This window comes from Haliotis rufescens, unplaced genomic scaffold, assembly GCF_023055435.1.
Source record: "Haliotis rufescens isolate VD_foot unplaced genomic scaffold, xgHalRufe1.0.p SCAF_17, whole genome shotgun sequence".
Taxonomy (NCBI): domain Eukaryota; kingdom Metazoa; phylum Mollusca; class Gastropoda; order Lepetellida; family Haliotidae; genus Haliotis; species Haliotis rufescens.
In genome coordinates, this window is record NW_025963857.1 from 26,913,035 (window position 1) to 26,932,086 (window position 19,052).

The 19,052-nt window shown below is 41.6% G+C and overlaps 1 protein-coding gene across 2 annotated transcripts in view; it reads left to right on the plus strand.

Moving 5' to 3' along the window:
- Positions 1–19,052, plus strand: part of LOC124138581 — a 91,423-nt gene that overhangs the window by 24,477 nt on the left and 47,894 nt on the right. Inside the window, exon 1 of one of the 2 annotated variants that reach the window (XM_046505308.2) lies at positions 10,790–11,083. The exons of the other annotated variant lie outside the window; for it this stretch is intronic. The gene's annotated coding sequence lies outside the window, so the exon portion shown is untranslated. Of the gene's footprint in view, positions 1–10,789; positions 11,084–19,052 lie in introns of those variants that run through there. 2 annotated transcript variants of the gene reach the window in all.

Consider the following 19,052-nt stretch of genomic DNA (forward strand, 5'->3'; position numbering starts at 1 on the left):
GTTTGATCAGGTGAACAATTGACTTGCCTTTGCATGTGTTGTGATGGGCGGTGAGGCAGTAAATGCTCACATTTTCGTGAACTCTTGGTATCATTACTAATTGAGTGAGATTCATAACCACATGGAAATGTCATCCAGATATGAAAGCAAAACGAAAGACCGGCCCATTTTCATGTACTCGCTGTAATGCCATTCATGTATGTTCAACACAGGAGGTATGGCAGGGGGTACGGATCGGGAACACCTGGTGTCATCAATAATTTTCAGTGATCCATTCGTATAATTTTCACCACTATTTTGCCTTGTACGCCCAATGGAATCTGTTTCGATAGATAATCGAGTCTGGTTATTCTCTGTCGTTGACGTTTTATGTGTTATTGTCTTCCAAGTTCCTACCTTGATGTTCAAGACCCATGAAGATTCCAGGTTAGAATAGGTCTTCAGCAACCCATGCTTGCCGTAAAAGGTGACTATGCTTGTCTTAAAAGGTGACTATGCTTGTCGTAAAAGGCGACTAACGGGATCGGGTGGTCAGGCTCGCTGACTTGGTTGATGCACGTCATCGATCCCAATTGCGTGGATCGATGCTCATAATATTAATCACTGGATTGTCTGGTCCAGACTTATTATTTACAGACCGCCGTCATATAGCTGGAATATTGCTGAGTGCGGCGTTAGACAACAAACCAACCAACCTTGATGTCCAAACATAAAACGGTATTAGTGAGACAACTGCATGAATCAACCTACATTGTCTTAAATCCAGCTTTTATAGACAACGCTTTCCCTTCAATCAAACCATCAGACAGATAAACAAGTAAAGCCAACGACCAATTACAAAAACAAACAGGGTAACATCAACAGTAACTCCAAGATGACATGCTCACGACTCAACACCCAGACTAGAACTAATTACTTGGGGTATTAGCTGATGGATCCCGTACTTTATTTCTTTAAGTGCACGTCATGGCAAGAGGGGCGAGCTAAAATGTCACACCTAATTACCCGAAAACCGTTTCGGAAGCATGTTAATTCTTCCAAATTTCTTCGAACGTCGACATGGTATCAGTCCATGGTAAAACGATGAATAATGGCGATGTGGTCTGATTTGACACTGATGCCATAAGTATCTTCATAGGGAGAGTTAACCCTATGTCTGTAAAGACGAATCCCTTCCATTTGGCAATTAGTTAGGTAACTGACAGCAACACCCTCAGACCACGATTCGGTCCTAATGCTCCCTTTTCTTTACTAGATGGTGTTTCTAGTCGAAGGGATTCTGTCAGACTACCTCGCCAGTGCCGGAAATTTCGGACTGTTAACCCAATTAGGTCTGATGGACATGGGAGATCAATACGGACTGAAATGGTCCAGATTTCTCCACGGGTCTTAAGGAGTCTGATCTCTGTTCTTAAAGCCTCAAACATTCTTTCAAGGTCTCTTATAACGTCAGCCCGACCACACACTGATTTCAAACTTTTTTCCTCTTCAAAATTAAGACTGCTTTGGGCTTCCAGTGCCATCGAACGCCTGTCGTTCCACAGATCGCGAATAGGATACTTAATTACAGATATTTTGACATAAATATAGACATTTAGAACCGTATGGATATTGCTTTAGTATCCTGGTCTGACAGAACTATAACTACAGCGATCACGAACCCTTCTTCAATATCAGACTAATACCCAATTACAGCATGTAGCTCAGGCTAGATCGAAACCTTACATGTGTCACGAAACTTATCCATCTGATTGATGCTTGTCATCCGGAAGCTAGACACATGCCATCAGCTCATTTGGCATGCAAGAAGGGAGGATTCGATGTGCATAACTACAATCGTGGCTGATCCTTTGGTATTTGTTTTGTTATATAGTTCTTTTAATATAAAACGTCAACGCCAGAGATTATAAACCGAGACAAATTCCACTGGGCGTAAAAGGCAATATGATGGTTTGATGGTAATTTATTTTCTGATAGATTTTAGCTTTAAGTGAGTGAGTGAGTTTGGTTTAACGCCGCTTTTAACAGTATTACAGTTATATCACGGCGTGTCAGCTTAATGTTGGGGGAAAGCCCGAAGTGATGCAGGTGTCAGACGTTTACCACTTCGGTGAAACCCACGAGCACGGGTTTGGTCCTGACAAACCTAGAATCATAATCGGGGCGAACCGGGATTCGATCACACAATCATAGGTTTCTGGCGTGCCCAAGGGACGCAACTCTGCACAGCGAATCGCGGCGTCTTAGACGACTGGGCCACCCGTGCCCCCCTTTAGCTTTAAGGGAAAGCTTTGTCTATAAAATCTTGCAGTTGTGTCACCAACATCGTCTGTTTCGTCAAGGTGGGAACTGGAGAAGGCAGTAAAATATAAAACGTCAACGCCAGAGAATAACCAGTCTCGATTATTTAACGAAATATATCCATTGGGCGTAAAAGGCAAAAGTAGTGATGAATGAATCTCTGAAAATGAGTGATGACACCAGGTGTTCGCGTAAAAGGTAAGCATGACTAACATACAATCAAGTGATGAACAACAATGAACCAGATGGACCATTAGCAAACTTCTACACAACTTAAAGCCACAGCGCCCTCAGCACATAACATGTAATACGTGTTTACCGGTGAGGATCCAGGTTAGAATAGGTATTCATCAACCCATGTTTGCCCTAAAACGCGACTATGCTTGTCCTAAGAGGCGACAAAAGAGATCAGTTGGTCAGACTCGGTGACTTGGTCGATGCATGTCATCGTATCCCAATTGCGTAGATCGATGCTCATGATGTCAATCTCTAGATTATCTTGTCCAGTCTCGATTTTCTTTAGACCAATACAGACTCATATTGAAGGAATATTGCTTAGTGCGGCGTTAAAAAAACAAAAAAACATAGGTGTTTGTTAGAACTAGTTTTATGTTGTTTATCATTACCTTAAGTGAAACTGAATCTATGTGTATATGCTTTCAGTGTAGACGTAACATTAATTGTATAAGGTTAATAATGGATTGATACGCAAGCAGAAAATAACAAACCCCGTGTTATGTTCGTGTCATTGCTGTAAGTAATCCCATCTCAATATCTGTTTCGTGACAGTGGCTAATATAAAACCTTGCTCTTTGATATCCATCAGTATTGTATATGATACAGGCTCTGGTGGATAGGGAGACGTAAAATACAACACTAAGTCGATTTTAGCCATACTTTGGATAGAAAGACAAGCACTGTCATGTAACACAAGATGGCTACAAAACTCCCCGCTCAAATGGCGGTACCTAATGAAGTTAGATGCAAAGGACCATTGTTAATTCCTTTGATGAAACTCTCATCTGATATGTTAAGGAACAAAGTAATCTGAATGTATCAAGCATATTTTAAAGTCTTGTCTCAAAAATGTTTAGATTGGTTTAGATATTCGTGTCTGTACAAAAAGGATATAGAAGGTTGATGAACTTTCTTTCTTGACTTTGATTTATTTCGAATATATGTTGATTTCAATTAATTACCCAGATGATTCGTATTTCATCATTCAGTCCCCGACTTAGTTGTCATTTCTGGACGTTTTGTTACTTCAGTTCGGTTTTGCCTTTGCTGAATTATTTATGCCCATGTACAGGTAACCTTCCACATCTCCAGATGTCTGTCTTCCAGCTGGGTACCTAGAGAACATAGCGTAGCAGTTTTACCCTTGTTTCCTTCCGTTTCTAGGCCACGTATCTCATCAGTGCACTGCAATGATCTTCCCATTATCCTAAATGTCAATTTGGTCACTATGTAGCTGGACTGCGCTGATATATGTTGTTAGACTAGCTCTGCAGCATCAATGATTGACCCTCTGAAATTATATGGACTTGCCCAGAGGGCACATCTCCTTGATGAGACACCGGGCTGGGAGAATTAGTGTTTCATTGACTTCAAGGCAATCGAAATGATGAACCTCGGGGGAATAACATTGGGATGGAAGCAAAGGGGAGGTGTGTGTGTGTGAGAGGGAGAGAGAGAGAGAGAGAGAGAGAGAGAGAGAGAGAGAGAGAGAGAGAGAGAGAGAGAGAAATGAGAGAGACAGAAAAACAATGTGTGTGTGCGAGTGTGTGTGTGTGAGTGTGTGTGTGAGAGAGAGAGAATGAAAGAGAATATGTGTGATGTGTGCGTGTGTGTGTTGGAGTGTATGTGAGTGTATGTGTGTGGTGTGTGTGCATGTGTGTGTGTATGAAAGAGTGTGTGATGTTTGTGTGTGTGTGAGAGTATGAATGAATGAATGAATGAATGAACGAATGAATACTCTTTATTTCCCCAAATGAATTGGAGAGTAGTACATACAATTACATTACATTATTTGACAACGGCAATGACAAAATACATACAAATACAACAGATTGAGCTGGGTAAGCAGTAATGAAGTGATGCGTGAAACTGTGTTTCATGATGTGTGACATAGCTTCACAAACACAATATGGATGTTAAGTTCCATGAGTTCCATGTTTAGCCACGATACTCATGAATGCAGCCCAGCTGTCAAGTGTCATGTCCTGGACCACATCTGTAATGGCACCGAGGTATGTCAGAAACTTGACGTCATCACTAGACTTGTCCTCAAGTATGAGATAGGTGTCAAGGCTAACATTGTCAAATAGAGACTCACTAAGCACATTTCTCTGTTTCATTAGGCCATCACAGTGTATACAGGGTGGGGGAAAGCAATATCATACCATACACACAGAGACCAGAGACGATGTGGGGCAAGGCGGGTGTGGATAGCACTAAACCTATGCATGTCTTGCAAAGTTATTTTCCAATTCATATTTTATGTGTGTGTATGTTTTGCGAGTGTATGAGTATTCGAGTGTGAGTGTGATTACGTGGGTGTGCAAATGTTTGTGTGTGTGTGTGTGAGAGAGAGTATGTATGTGTATGTTTTGCGAGTGTATGAGTATGCGAGTGTGATTACGTGGGTGTGCACATGTTTGTGTGTGTGTGTGTGTGTGAGAGAGAGAGAGAGAGAGAGAGAGAGAGAGAGTATGTATGTGTATGTTTTGCGAGTGTATGAGTATGCGAGTGTGAGTGTGATTGTGTAGGTGTGTACATGTTTGTGTGTAGGCAGGGTTATGATACACAACAAATACTGCATTGTTAGTGGCATGTTTGAGACGAAGCAGGGGGTAATGTTGAATGGTATTTAAAAGAACGTCACCATGCCATTCCCTGCCGTTTAACTGACAGAACTGACTGTCCGTCTATCCATCCATTTTTCCATCCATACATTCATCTATTACATATGTTCTTTCACTACGAAATTGGGTCATCGTCGATGCTGATAAAATAGCAGGTCATCGAGCGATACTATAAAGGATGGAAGACTTCCAGTACTAACATAACTAGTGACCGAAAGGTGTCTCTATGGATTTCCCTGCGCTTGCATAAAAACGTATGCCCTGTAATTAAATACCTTATATTGCCATACCAAGTCAGTCCGCAATTGTATGGGTATAACTTCTTGTATAAGGACATATTTTATTCTTGAGAATGAGTGAGTGAGAGAGTGAGTTGGGTTTAACGCCGCTTTTAGCAGTATTACAGTTATATCACGGCGTGTCAGCTTAGTGTGGGAAGAAAGCCCGAAGTGATGCAGGTCTCAGACGTTAACCACTTCGGTGAAACCCGCAAGCACGGGTATGGTGCTGACAAACCTAGAAACATTATGGGGGGGGGATTCGAACCCACAATCATAGGTTTCTGACGCAACTCTGCACATCGAATCGCGGTGCCTTAGACGACTGGGCCACCTGTGCCCCCTCTTGAGAATGAATTCATACACAAACATGAATAACATTTATTAAATATAGTAATACAGTTGTAATAGGTGTTTTCCCCATTATTTCGTACCGCCTCCGTGGTATAGTGGTACTTGTTGTTGCCATGCCTTCGCTCGGCATTAATGGGATAAAACTGGTTGTGTCGGAGTTGGGAAGCCATGTCCAACTGTGATGTGGTATCTCAAGGGGCCAGCACTACAAAACCGACAATAAGTCCGCACAAGTGTGGCATCCACAAACACACGCGCGCACGTGCATGGACATTCCTATAAAAGTGCAATAATCCTGAACGCGACGGTAAACCCCATTTCACCTCACCACCTTATTTTTGTGCGATAATTTTGAATAACAGGAGATCCCCAGTTTCCTCCAGGAATGTGATGAATGTTCCAGACAACTCAAGATATACGCAAATCAATATTGTTCCCGTTCACTTTAAAATATCCTTGATTTATTATTTACATAAAATTACATTTAGTTCAAAAGAAAGCACTATACAGTTTTGCGGTCTGTCGATCCTTTAGTATTTGCTTCCGGTTCTGTGATGTCGTACTATAGATGTGTCGCCTTTCTTCATCATTTTCCTTCTTGCTAAACCTACACACATCCACCAGCGGCTAGACTTATAACGCAAATCCTCCTGGGCCTTTATATTGGGCTTTTATGCACTGTTAGTCCACTAATCCTCTAGTAAGGTTGCCCAGCTCTGTCTGTGGAAGGCGTTCAGCGCGGAGTGCACCGTACCGTAATGGCTCCATTGCTGATAAACCGTGTTTTACTTTAGGATCTGGTAAAGTATTATACATGACTTGTGATACATTGATACATAGTCTATTTACCATCATTTACTGTTATTTTATGATAACCCTTCTGTAGGTACGACACTGGAACATTATTGATGCTGTGTTCAAAAATTACAGGAAAACATCGAGCAATGCTAGGAGGCGGGAAGAAATAAAATCCCACGTGACCTGAAAGCATGACAGTGGAATTCCCTTCCTGGTCACGATACCAATTTTGTAATTCCCAGTTAGGACTTGTTATATAGGTCCGCGTTCCCAGTTAGGACTTGAGTGTGGAAATATAAATCATCAACGCCAGAAAATAACCAGTCTCGGTTATCCGGCGAAACCGATTCCATTGGGTGTAAGATGCATAATCTTATGAACATCAGTGATGAAACCATATCCTGCCCAACCGGAGCCCCCACAGCTTACACATTTTGCAACCAAAGTAAGTGTTGTTGCCTGACGCGCACATCAGTGTTCAAGCCATTCGACGGCGGTCTGGAAACCCCCTAATCAAGTGATGCACTATATGTTAGTTTTGATTACGGCTGCTGTGTACAAGTGCAGAGATTCTGCTGTTTATAATTTTAAAAAACACATTTAAGGTATATGTCCGCTTTGCAACACAGTGGTGGTGGTAGAGGAAGTTTCCATTTTCACGTCAGTAACACTGAAACGCCATTGGTGCTTAAAGTATCGTGATAATGTAATCACTGGTTGTGGATTAAGCAGCGCTTGAAATAAGTGGTCAATGACAACCTTTAACTACGTTACTCAGTAAAAACCTTTTTTGCTCTCAGGAGGAAACTGTGGCGCGAGGCGTAAGATACCCATATATATTTGGTTGTCTCAACCGTCCAATGTGCGTGTGATTTCTTCAGTATGTTAGATCAATGCATTCAATATTCCACGATTATGGAACCCTGTTTTCTCTAATACTATTCATCAAGGTGAAGGCATGAAATAAATATGGTCGCTCTCGACATAACATGCCGCAAAATCGATCAGACGCTTACATAAACAGAGACGCTTCACTAACCAGGGCTTTATGCTTTCAGTTCACAGCAAACCTCTCTTGAATAACGCCGATATAGATGTGATCACAAGGGATGCAGGTGATTTGTCTAGAGATAACGGTATACATTTTCTTCCATGATCAAGGGGGGAATAATCAATATAATTCCCTTTTCAGAATGTGCATCTGAGAAGTTCAGGAATATTTTTTTTCATTAATCCGGGTCAAAGTAAAGATTTTAATGTTTATGCATGTGTAAATGTTTGAATACACTATGCCTTTTAGAAATTGGCCAATAAACAAATTGTTGTATTTAGGATTATAATTTCTTATTAAAGTACAAATAAGCACGTTTAAAGCACAAATTAGTACGTTTTACGGTTGAGTCCCATCCGGGATTCGAACCGACACCTAATCGCAAAGCACAAAGTAAGTGATATTGAGAAAGCGTAATCCCGAATGTAACAAATAAAACAATAAAAACATCTTTTGATGGAAAATGTGACTTTGTATATTATTTATCATGCCCCCCAAACAAATGTACCATTGACTCAACCTGGAAATATAGACGCCAATGATTCGTCACTTCCTGAGCAAATATATGTTTCACTTTTTCTGTGGTATTAGACTCACTAATTAATTAGGCACACATGTCAATAAGCCATTCGTGCATCATTACGCCTTTCCTCCATCACATGAGATCAATTCTGTTAACAGTATGATACTCCTGTCAATCCATTGACTAATTGGCACTGATGCTGAACAGATGTCCTTCTGGAATATAGTCAATACACTCAACTACACCCCATCCCCACCCCACCCAACACAAAACCGCACCCACATTCCCCCGAATACCACACCCACCTGCTCTCGCTTACAATAAGTCTGGCAGGAAACTTGGTGGAATTGTCAGCAACACGTATGCACGATCAACATCATTGATCGTCTTGCGTCTAATAGCTGTCGCTACCAGTCCCAGAAAATTGCTGGGCTCTCTTTCAGGGCAATGCCATGGGAACTTCTGTTTCTCTTGTATAATTCAAGGAGCTGATATCGCATACTGCCTTAAGGCGACGATGGAAATTGTATAATTATTTTACGAAGCACAACCCTGCAGGGGAAGGGATAGTTGGATGTCGAAGAAAAGGTGTCGTGTCAGTATATCTTAATTGGAACTATTTCTTATTATTTCATGTCCTAATCTAGTTCTGGGATAATGCTCATATGTCTCTGTACCTACAACGATATGAATGTCATATTTTGATCATATAGGCATTTTATTTTTCGGCATAAGGTATTATATAAATGCATCAATCTAACTCAACATTTATGTCATTCTGAAACCATATCGTCCTTCTCTGCTAGACGGAATGTAAATAAAGACGGGAGTTTAGACATGACGTGTTGTCGAGGAATATTCATTCTTCGAATGTTCATGTTTTTTTATCATTAGTGAGTGAGTGAGTTTGGTTTAACGCCGCTTTTAACAGTATTCCAGTTATATCACGGCGTGTCAGCTTAATGTGGGAGGAGAGCCCGAAGTGATGCAGGTCTCAGACGTTTACCACTTCGGTGAAACCCACGAGCCCGGGTATGGTGCTGACAAGCCTAGAAACATAATCGGGGCTAAACGGGATTCGAACCCACACTCATAGGTTTCTGGCGTGCCCAAGGGACGCAACTCTGCACAGCGAATCGCGGCGCTTGGACCACTGGGCCACCCGTGCCCCCACTTTTATCATTAGGTGCAATAGATACATATGGACAAGTGCTGTGGAAGATTCTTCCGGATCCTTTCCGATACATTCAAGAATTATTTTCGTTTAAAACTCAGCTTAAGACTCACATCTTCAGACAGGTATACTATTGAACCACATGTTCGAGCAGTTTCATCGTAGCTTCTTTTATCAGTGATCACTAACTGGAGGCAGTCGCTCTACATATGATTCTTCTTCTTCTTCCTCCTCCTCTTATTTTCTCTCCTTTTCTTCTTCTTCTTCTTCTTCTTCTTCTTCTTCTTATTATTATTCCTTGTAATGATCAGCAGCATCATACCCGAGACAGAAATGGGATTAATCGTGGGTTTGAATCCCACATTAGTGTTGATCATGACATATGGTTTGTTTGCGCCATCCTTGTGATCGAGGGTTTCACCAAAGTAGTAAAATCTGCAATGAAGATTGGTATCACTTATGGCATTCTTGACTCCTCTAACCCACGTTCATGTTTATATAAAGGTGTTTAAACAAACTCACTCACCCTGTACAACCCCCTCGTGTAGCAACCATCAGATTATTTTAATGATGTCCTTTTGGGCCAAATTATCTAGTTTTATTCACTGTCTTCGGGTAACCGTAATGAAAGCAGTCAGCCCAATGTTTTAACAGCTACAGGTTATTTTATTTGGTTGTTGTTATCTAACGAGACCGCCTCCGTTGTCTTGTGGCAGAGTGTCCACCCGGAGAGCGGTAAGTCCGGGGTCCGATCCCCGGCCGCGTCACACCAAAAGACGTTAAAAGATGGTACTTGTTGTTACCCTGTCTGGTTCTCGCCATTAAGGGGCTAAAACAAGGAGTGGTCGGAGTCGAAGTCAGTATACTGTGTCTGAGTGGGGCATCCATGTTAAACTGCGGCATGGTATCTCAGTGTGCTAGCACTTCATATCGGCATCAGCCCGGACTAGTACAAGCAGCCACACACACATGTGCTTGCACGTCGCTATATAAGTGCATTAATCTTGGACCCGACGTTAAACTCAATTTCACCTCACCTCACCCGTTGTTAAACGCCACACTCGGCGGTCCGTGACCAATCAAGTCTGGACCAGACAATCCAGTCACTGATATTGTGAACAACGTTCCACGCCGTCGGGGTATGGCGAGACGCTATCAACCAAGTCACCGAGCTTGACCACCCGATCCATTTGGTCACCTCTTATGACTAATATAGATGTCTGGGGACCTATTCCAACCCGGATCTCCACGGGAGTCTTCAACGGGACCCTTTTACACAACCTATGCAGCATTCTCGACGATTACCACACACATGCCGTGGCAGGTAAACATATTCGGTGAGCTTATTGATTAGTAAGATAGTACCTTTATTGGAAGAGAGCACAGCCGACTCCCAACACCATACTAATAATGGCATTGTTTACTCGTATCAAGATCAATCGATCCGGAACCGTAACTACCACACCTTCAACGGCCTCGCTTTCAGGGCTTTATTAATTCAACGACTTGAAAGGCACAGCCTCAGCGCCACACCTGAGTAGACAGGTAGGGCATAGAATGGACTCTCCTAATTGACAAAGTCGACCACAGGTGAACCAGCGTGGGTATGATAGGACGGAACACATGAGTAAGATCGATGTCGCACTGCAGTGGCATGCTTGGTCTACAGCTTCAATTCAGAACCAAAGTTCTACCAGGGAGACATGGCTTAGGAGGATATATCTCAGACGATAGTTTGACGTAAGTATTTTATATGTATCATTCGTAAAATACATCCATCGTTTCTTAACCAGTAAGTAGCCTGAGTTTACAAGGTTCTCAGTCAGATGGGGAGTATGTAGAACTCATTCCCGCTTATTACAGTGCATGTTGCACGCAAATCTTGATCGATATTTCTAGTGTGATTGAGATGGATGTTTATGAAACCCAATTGCTTCGCCCAGGACATTTTTGTGATATGTAAGCTTATTCAGGTGTGTCAGCTTGCTGATGTGCGTTTTCCAGAATCACACATGGACTTTTCGTTTTGGGGTTGTACATGTCGTGGTTCAATTGTCAAACACAAGCTCTCTGTGCAAATTTGTCCCCTTAGTCGTTCCAGTTCCACCTGTCATGGGTTCGAATCCCGATGGGGGCACGGTTGCCCCGTTCGTCTAAGGCGCCGCGATTCGCTGGACGCAGAGTTGCGTCCCTTGGGCACGCCAGAAACCTATGATTGTGGGTTCGAATCCCTGTTCGCCCCGATTATGTTTCTAGGTTTGTCAGCACCATACCCGTGTTCGTTGGTTTCACCGAAGTGGTAAACGTCTGAGACCTGCATCACTTCGGGCTTTCCTCCCACATTAAGCTGGCACGCCGCGATATAACTGGAATACTGTTAAAAGAGGCGTTAAACCCAACTCACTCACTCACTCACTCACTCCAATCCCGATGCGTTCTGATTATGATGTTTGCATGCTCTGCCAGTGTCGTGTCCGTTGTTAGTGCCGTATCTCGTGCTCAAGTGCAGCAAAGTGGTACACGTCTTCCCAGTCAATATACCCACACCAACATGAATAAAAGCGACCTACCCCTTTACATTTTCATTATCAATTTCTGCTGAAAGATGAGTCTGTTGTATGATTCCGATTGTATCATAAGCATTTGTTTGTTAAACATTATCAAAGAGATGAAACCAGGAGTGAGCGAACCAGAATATGATCGCGCACGTGCGGCACTCGTCATAAACACAAATAAAGTCAATTGTTCAACTGAAAAAAACCTTCAAGATTAGGAATTGCATAAGACATACAGGGAAAGTTGTCTTTTGTAAAGTTGAAGTCATACCTTTTGCCATACAGTCCTGTGGATGTGTTTTGACCGAATGTTATACATAAATATCACACATATTAAGGCGGGATGCCGTGATATAACTGAAATACTTTTCAAAGCAATGTTGAACCAAACGCATCCACTTTCCCGAGGTGGATGGGCTGTTATGAATACCTAATATGCACAGTTGTGGGTACTTCAAAATTACGAAAGCCTACGTATCTTCTGATTTACGCCTTGTATTGCCCGTGTTGACTCAACAATATTAAACATTCAGAAATATCTCATCAACTGAACAATTGGATACCGATGTCAGTGAAAACTAAATTTGTAAAGAAAAAGTACGATTATGGATCGTTGTGTTGGAAAACGCATTGTAATTAATTAACTTCCAATCTCATTCTCCAGAGAATTACATTTTTAGAGTCCGTACAGAATATGGTAATATGATTCATCAGACCTGCGTACTCAAATCAACCAATTGACCAGCATATGTTGTAAAAATTCAGTAGTGTATTCAAAATAATCATATTTGCATACTATCTACTTTGCATAATAGGAATACATGTTGCATGTTTGTACTTGTGCCTAATTTGTTATTCAGTCTATTTGATACACACTTGATGCAAACAATCGTGAGGATTGCCTGATGACTGAGGCAGTAACTTCGGTTTTGCGCCGCTTCTAGCAATATTCCAAGACACACGAAATTGGCTTTCTACATTGGACCAATGTGGGAATCCAACCTTTGAGCGAATGAATGTTGTATAATGTTCACATGATGTCACGTGGCAGACAACATGAGAAGTACACATTCAATATAAATATGATTTTGTCTCATGCAAAGAATACATTAAATGACTCAACTAATGTTGCTAGGTTTGTTACAATTTCATGTATCAAATGCATGCTTCCCTTCAACCAGATCGAGGATCAGCATCCCAGAGTCTTAGCTAATCCGCATCTTAACCGTACCCGTAGGTTTTACGAAAGTCTTAAACGTTCAACATGTCTCCATCTGGACCTTCCATCAATATACATAATTATTTATTTGGAGTTGAAATACTGTTCATATTTGCAGACAGTCACACAATCAGTATATTCAATACAAAAAAAATGAATGAATTTGGTCAACGTGCTTCGAAGAGTACTTACAAAAAATATCTCCGAACATCAGTGAATGATATTACATTGCTAATCATTCTCTTCACTAAAATCGGAATACCTTGATATTAAATAAAAACGACAAAACCTCTAATAGGCAATATTAATCTCTGCTAAAAGCACAGTCGATTGTACGATTCCGACTATATCATGAACATGTGTTTATGAATCACAATCAAATAGTAATGGTGCCGGGTGTTCGCGAATAGGTGAGCGTATCCTGCCCCACCGCAGCCACCCGTCACAAACACTCGCAGAGGCAAGTCAATTGTTCACCTGAAAAGCACGGGAACATGTGGTACAAGTCAAAATAGTTAATTGCATATTTTTGTCACCTACGCGACAGATTGAGAAAAGACCTCCACATGTCTACCATAAACCTTTGATTAAACAAAGAGGCTTCATATAATTTTCTGATCATAAGATATCTCTGTAGAAATCTGAGCTACATGTCGAGTATCATCAAAACAACGTCTTTTAGAAGCAGGAGACCTTATACATAGGCCAGGGCCTTTCCTTTGGTAATCAATGTACGACAAGATTGAAGACTTGATTCAATGCGATGACATTCAACACAGACGTGTGTTCTGGCAATGTCTACGAAAGCCACGGGGGGTCATCATGACGTGACATTTAATCAATAGATAGATACAACACAAGCTTAACTGTTATCTCAACATGTGTATGTCAAACAGACTTACCAAATGTCCCTGGAGCCATGGCATTTTAGGCGCCTGCCTTCAAGAACCCTCATATGCTTCTCACCCTATGTGGCCGTGCCATTGTGTCTGGACATGTATAAGGAATCTATATCGTTCATCTACCACCAGCCCTATGTTCTGCAGGTGTGCTATGTTCCAGGTATAATTAATACGCTTTGTTCTCGAGGTACCTAGCTGCAAAACAGACATCGTAGATGTGGAAGGTTAATCGTGTATGTCCATAAATAATTCAGAACAGAGGTAACCCGACTATAGTAACAAAGAGTCTGGGAATGACAACGAGGTCGAGCATTGAATTGAGTCCTCTGGGTACATATATTGCAAGAGGCAAGAGTTTTTTTAAACGAATCTTGCTCAAAACTTGTTTCATCACGATTATAACATTGAAGACCATAGTAGAGCGTTTTATGGTAAGCATGTGGAGGACATTTCCAAATTTAACCAAAATTATGTCCGATGCAATTCCCTAATTTGAATTGTACCATATGATCCGTGTTTTCTTTTTTTCAAGTTATTAATTGATTTGCCTGTGCATGTGTTTGTGACGGGTGCTACAGGCGGAGCTGGATACGCTCAACCTTTCGAGAATGCCTGGTACCATCACTATTTGATGGTGATTCACAAACATACGCTAATGGTCTGAATCAGGCAATGGACTGAATGCTTTTTAGCAAATATATCTTATGATAATGCAAATGACTTTGTCGCTTTTATTAATTGATGGGGGCGGTCGGGTAGCCTAGTGGTTAAAACGTTCGCTCGTCACGCCGAAGACTCGGGTTCGATTCCCGACATGGGTACAATGTGTGAAGCCCATTTCTGGTGTCCCCCGCCGTGATATTGCTGGAATATTGCTAAAAGCGACGTAATATCAAACTCACTCACTGTTAATTGATGTATATGTCTCAGCTGTTTCCTATCAATCACGTTCCAAGAAACAGTTATCTTTTGTCTTCTGTTATGATGAATTTGAACCTACTCCCATTGTTTGTTGCTGATTGAACATTAATTGGTCGGATCGCAAATATATAGAACGCCCTTTATATTAAACGGTGAATACTTTTAGGTAAGTTAAGCTCGAGGCGATACAACAGACTCCCTATTTCGAAATTGAAATTTTCGTTGACACTTTATTGCCCACAGTAGAATAGCATGCGCTATGGTTTTATATCGACACTTCGCTTGTCTCGAAGTATTGATAATTCGATGCGTACACACACGAATCGTTGTGATACAATATATATGTACACGCCTTCTCCTTGGCTGAACAAGTTCGGGAGCGATGGGGTAGCATAGTGGTTAAAGCGTTCTCTCGTCAAGGTAAAGGCCCGGGTTTGATTTCCCTTATGGGTTTAATATGTGAAGACCATTTCTGGCCGTGCTGACCCCGCCGTGATATTGTTGGAATATTGTTAAAAGCGGCGTAAACTCACTCACTCACTGACGCTGTTCATGGTCTTCCGAATATTCGGCAACCTTGGCCTCTGTCGGACATTTTCCATACATGCAATGACCGTCAGCGTTCCATGAACGCCTGAGATCGGGACTCCAATTACTAACGGTAGCGATGTAACGGTACTTAGATGGAGAAAGGTAATGAAGGTGAGAACATGTCTGGATTGGTCTAATCTGAGAATAAGGCCCAGGCAGGACATCATAATTGTGGAAATACGTTAAATTGGACCAGGATCGGGAAAAATATATAGTCCCAGCAAGTTTGACCCAGCAAGGCTCAAACACGACGCTTTTTTGTATCTACTGACTCATATGTCATCGAGCGTTATAAATATAACAGTTAACAGCGACATTTGTATTGCTTTGTGCGGCATTATGCAAAACACAAACACTTACTTTTTATAAAAAATGCGTGAGCGGCGCGTGTTTTTTAGTAGAGCCGGTCACGCTTACCCATTTCGCAAATTCCGGTTCATTGATTTTTGGTGATTCATTCATATTCGCTTCATCACGATTTTGTCTTGTACGCCCTATGGATTTTGTTTCGCCAGATAATCGAGACTGGTTATTCCCAGGCTTGACGTTTTGTATTTACCTAACCTACAGAGAAACAATACCAGTTTCACTCAAAGCACCGAATACATCGTCTAAGCCGATACTGAAAATACGTATCATCACAGTCACTATGTAATATATCGGGTTTAATATCTTGGTATTGGACTACAGTGGCAACGGCAATTACAGCGTACAACATCTGCATGATACCAATGAGTTTCCCAGGTAGATTCCAATCTCCTGGAGGTTTTCATTAGACCACACAAAAGGGGACACGGGTGGCTCAGTCGTCTAAGGCGCCGCGATTCGCTGTGCAGAGTTGCGTCCCTTGGGCACGCCAGAAACCTATGTTCGTGGGTTCGAATCCCTGTTCGCCCCGATTATGTTTCTAAGTTTGTCAGCACCATACCCGTGCTCGTGGGTTTCACCGAAGTGGTAAACGTCTAAGACCTGCATCACTTCGGGCTTTCATCCCACATTTAGCTGACACGCCGCGATATGACTGGAATACTGTTAAAAGCGGTGTTAAACCCAACTCACTCACTCACTAGACCACACAAAGAACACCAAATGACTGTCACACTCGGTGCCGGGTAATATAATGTCTAATCTGTAATTGTTACTGTATTGTGGAGGACTGTCGTAAATAGTGCTTGACACTAACGCGCGATAGTTAATACTAGGTAAGGTTGAAACGTGTTCATTACGTGTGCCACACAAGTCTTCTCCCCATGCTTAATGGTGATACTTTCAGTCTTCAAGTCTGCCCAACATCCATTTATAGGTGACCGGTTGCTAATTCAGACGGAGACGGTATTCTTAGGAGCAAATTCACCAGACAAGGAAGAATGTATTCTTAGCGTAACCTTCCCTTACCCAATCAAGACTTACCTAGCAGTTTACAAATGAAAATATCATCTTTCCAAATGTATTCACGTGTGAGCATTTTTAGCGGATTCGTATGACACGCATGGCATCAACAAATTGTTCCAATTTGTCATTAATTTTGATATTTACATTTAAAGATATATTGCCTCAATTCCTGCATGTGATGAACGTATTGTGATTACCTAGAATCACCACTCGCCGCTTGTAGATGACACAAAACGTGTTTATTGGTAATTCCTCTGGAATGTTGGATAGCGCAAGCATTTTTCAGTCAACGCTTCAAGACATACAATTTATTTTTCAGAACATGTCTCGTGAACGAGTTATTTTGTTTGTAAATCCTGAAACAAACATTTTTTACATCATTTTCGAGAAAAGATTATTGGAAAGCTTGAAGGAAAGTCCAAAGAAAAGGACTTTCGATGATACGACTCACAACCCAAAATTTGAACTAATTTCTGCTGTAAAGGTTTGATAACAATGATGTCTAAAGGGAAAAATTATTATTTTGCTTGTATCCAAAGGCAAGAAAGGCATTGGTTAACGCTGTGATATGATCGTTCAATGGTACATAAAACAAAGTCCATGTTGTAAGATTTGCCAAGTCCTTCGACAAACAATGATATCAACTCCGTGGGGACTTCAGGTTCGAATAGGCCCCAAGAAACCTATACTTGTAAGAGTGAGTGAGTGAGTATGGTTTTACGCCGCTTTTAGCAATATTCCAGCAATATCACGGCGGGGGACACCAGAAATGGGCTTCACACATTGTACCCATGTCGGGAATCGAACCCGGGTCTTCGGCGTGACGAGCGAACGCTTTAACCCCTAGGCTACCCGACCGCCCCTATATACTTGTAAGATGTGACATCATGGATCGGATTCAAATGTTTTGAGTTTGTTTGTTTGTTTGTTTGTTTGTTGATTAACGCCGCACTGAACAATATTCCTGCTATATGACGGCGGTTTGTAAATAATGGATCTGGACCAGCCAATCCAATGATTGATGTCATGAACATCGATCTTCGCAATTGGGATATGATGACTTTCATCAACCAAATCGGCGAGCCTGACCACCCGACCCCGTTAGTCGCCTCTAACGACAAGCATAGTCGCCATGGTGGACTGTGTGTTCATAATATCACTTGATTGTCTTGTTCAGACACAATTATTTATAAGCCGTCGTCATACAGGTAGCATATTGCTGAACACGGAGTTAAACAAAACAAACGCATATGTTTCTCTTTCAACAAGACAGTGGCTTACCATTACATGATTCCAAACTGCTCGATATCACTCCGTCGCTATAGCAACGATTGGTATCACGTGACTCAAAATATATCATCGCATATGTTTCCATGAAAGCATTATCATATCTGACACACGTGTTGTGTAGCTGCGATGGCAGTATCACAACACAGAAGCGATAATTAATTGTATGTATTTTCAACATCGTGTTTTAATATAATGAATCGGCCATCTGTTGCATTTAGGCTACCTCGTCTTCTCGCATAACAAACATCAGCTTGCAATCACATACAATTTTAGGCGCGGTATCTTTCACAGTCGAATCAAAGCAGAATTTCATATTGTGGAGGCGGTTAGTTAGCCAAGTGGATAAAGTGTTCGCTCGTTACGCCGAAGGCCTGGGTTCAAGCCCTTAGTGGTATAAAGTGTGAAGCCCATTTCCGGTGTCTCCGAATTGACCGAGTCCAAATATTGCTACAAGCGGCGTAAAGCCTCTCATCATATTGATCAAACGTTAACTGCAGAACAGAGGGAAGTATACACCTATTTTTGATTGTGGCTAAAAGGTTGTGTTTTGGGCCCCAGGTTTGCATACTGTTTTCAGCTTAGTAACGGTTTGATAACCTTTGTAATGTGTAGGTCAATTCCAGTTTTTAAGTGTATACTTTCTTTTGTCCGGCAGTTTATATATGGACTTAAACAGATACAGTATGAAGCAAAAGATTTTTACTATAAGGTGTGTTGTGTCTACAGGTTTTACTGAGGCACGTTAAATGTTGTGTAAATTAAATTATAGGAACCAGTATATGACAGACGAGTAATGAGAATTGTCGTTTTTGTATGGCGCAAGAGGGTAATCTTAACAC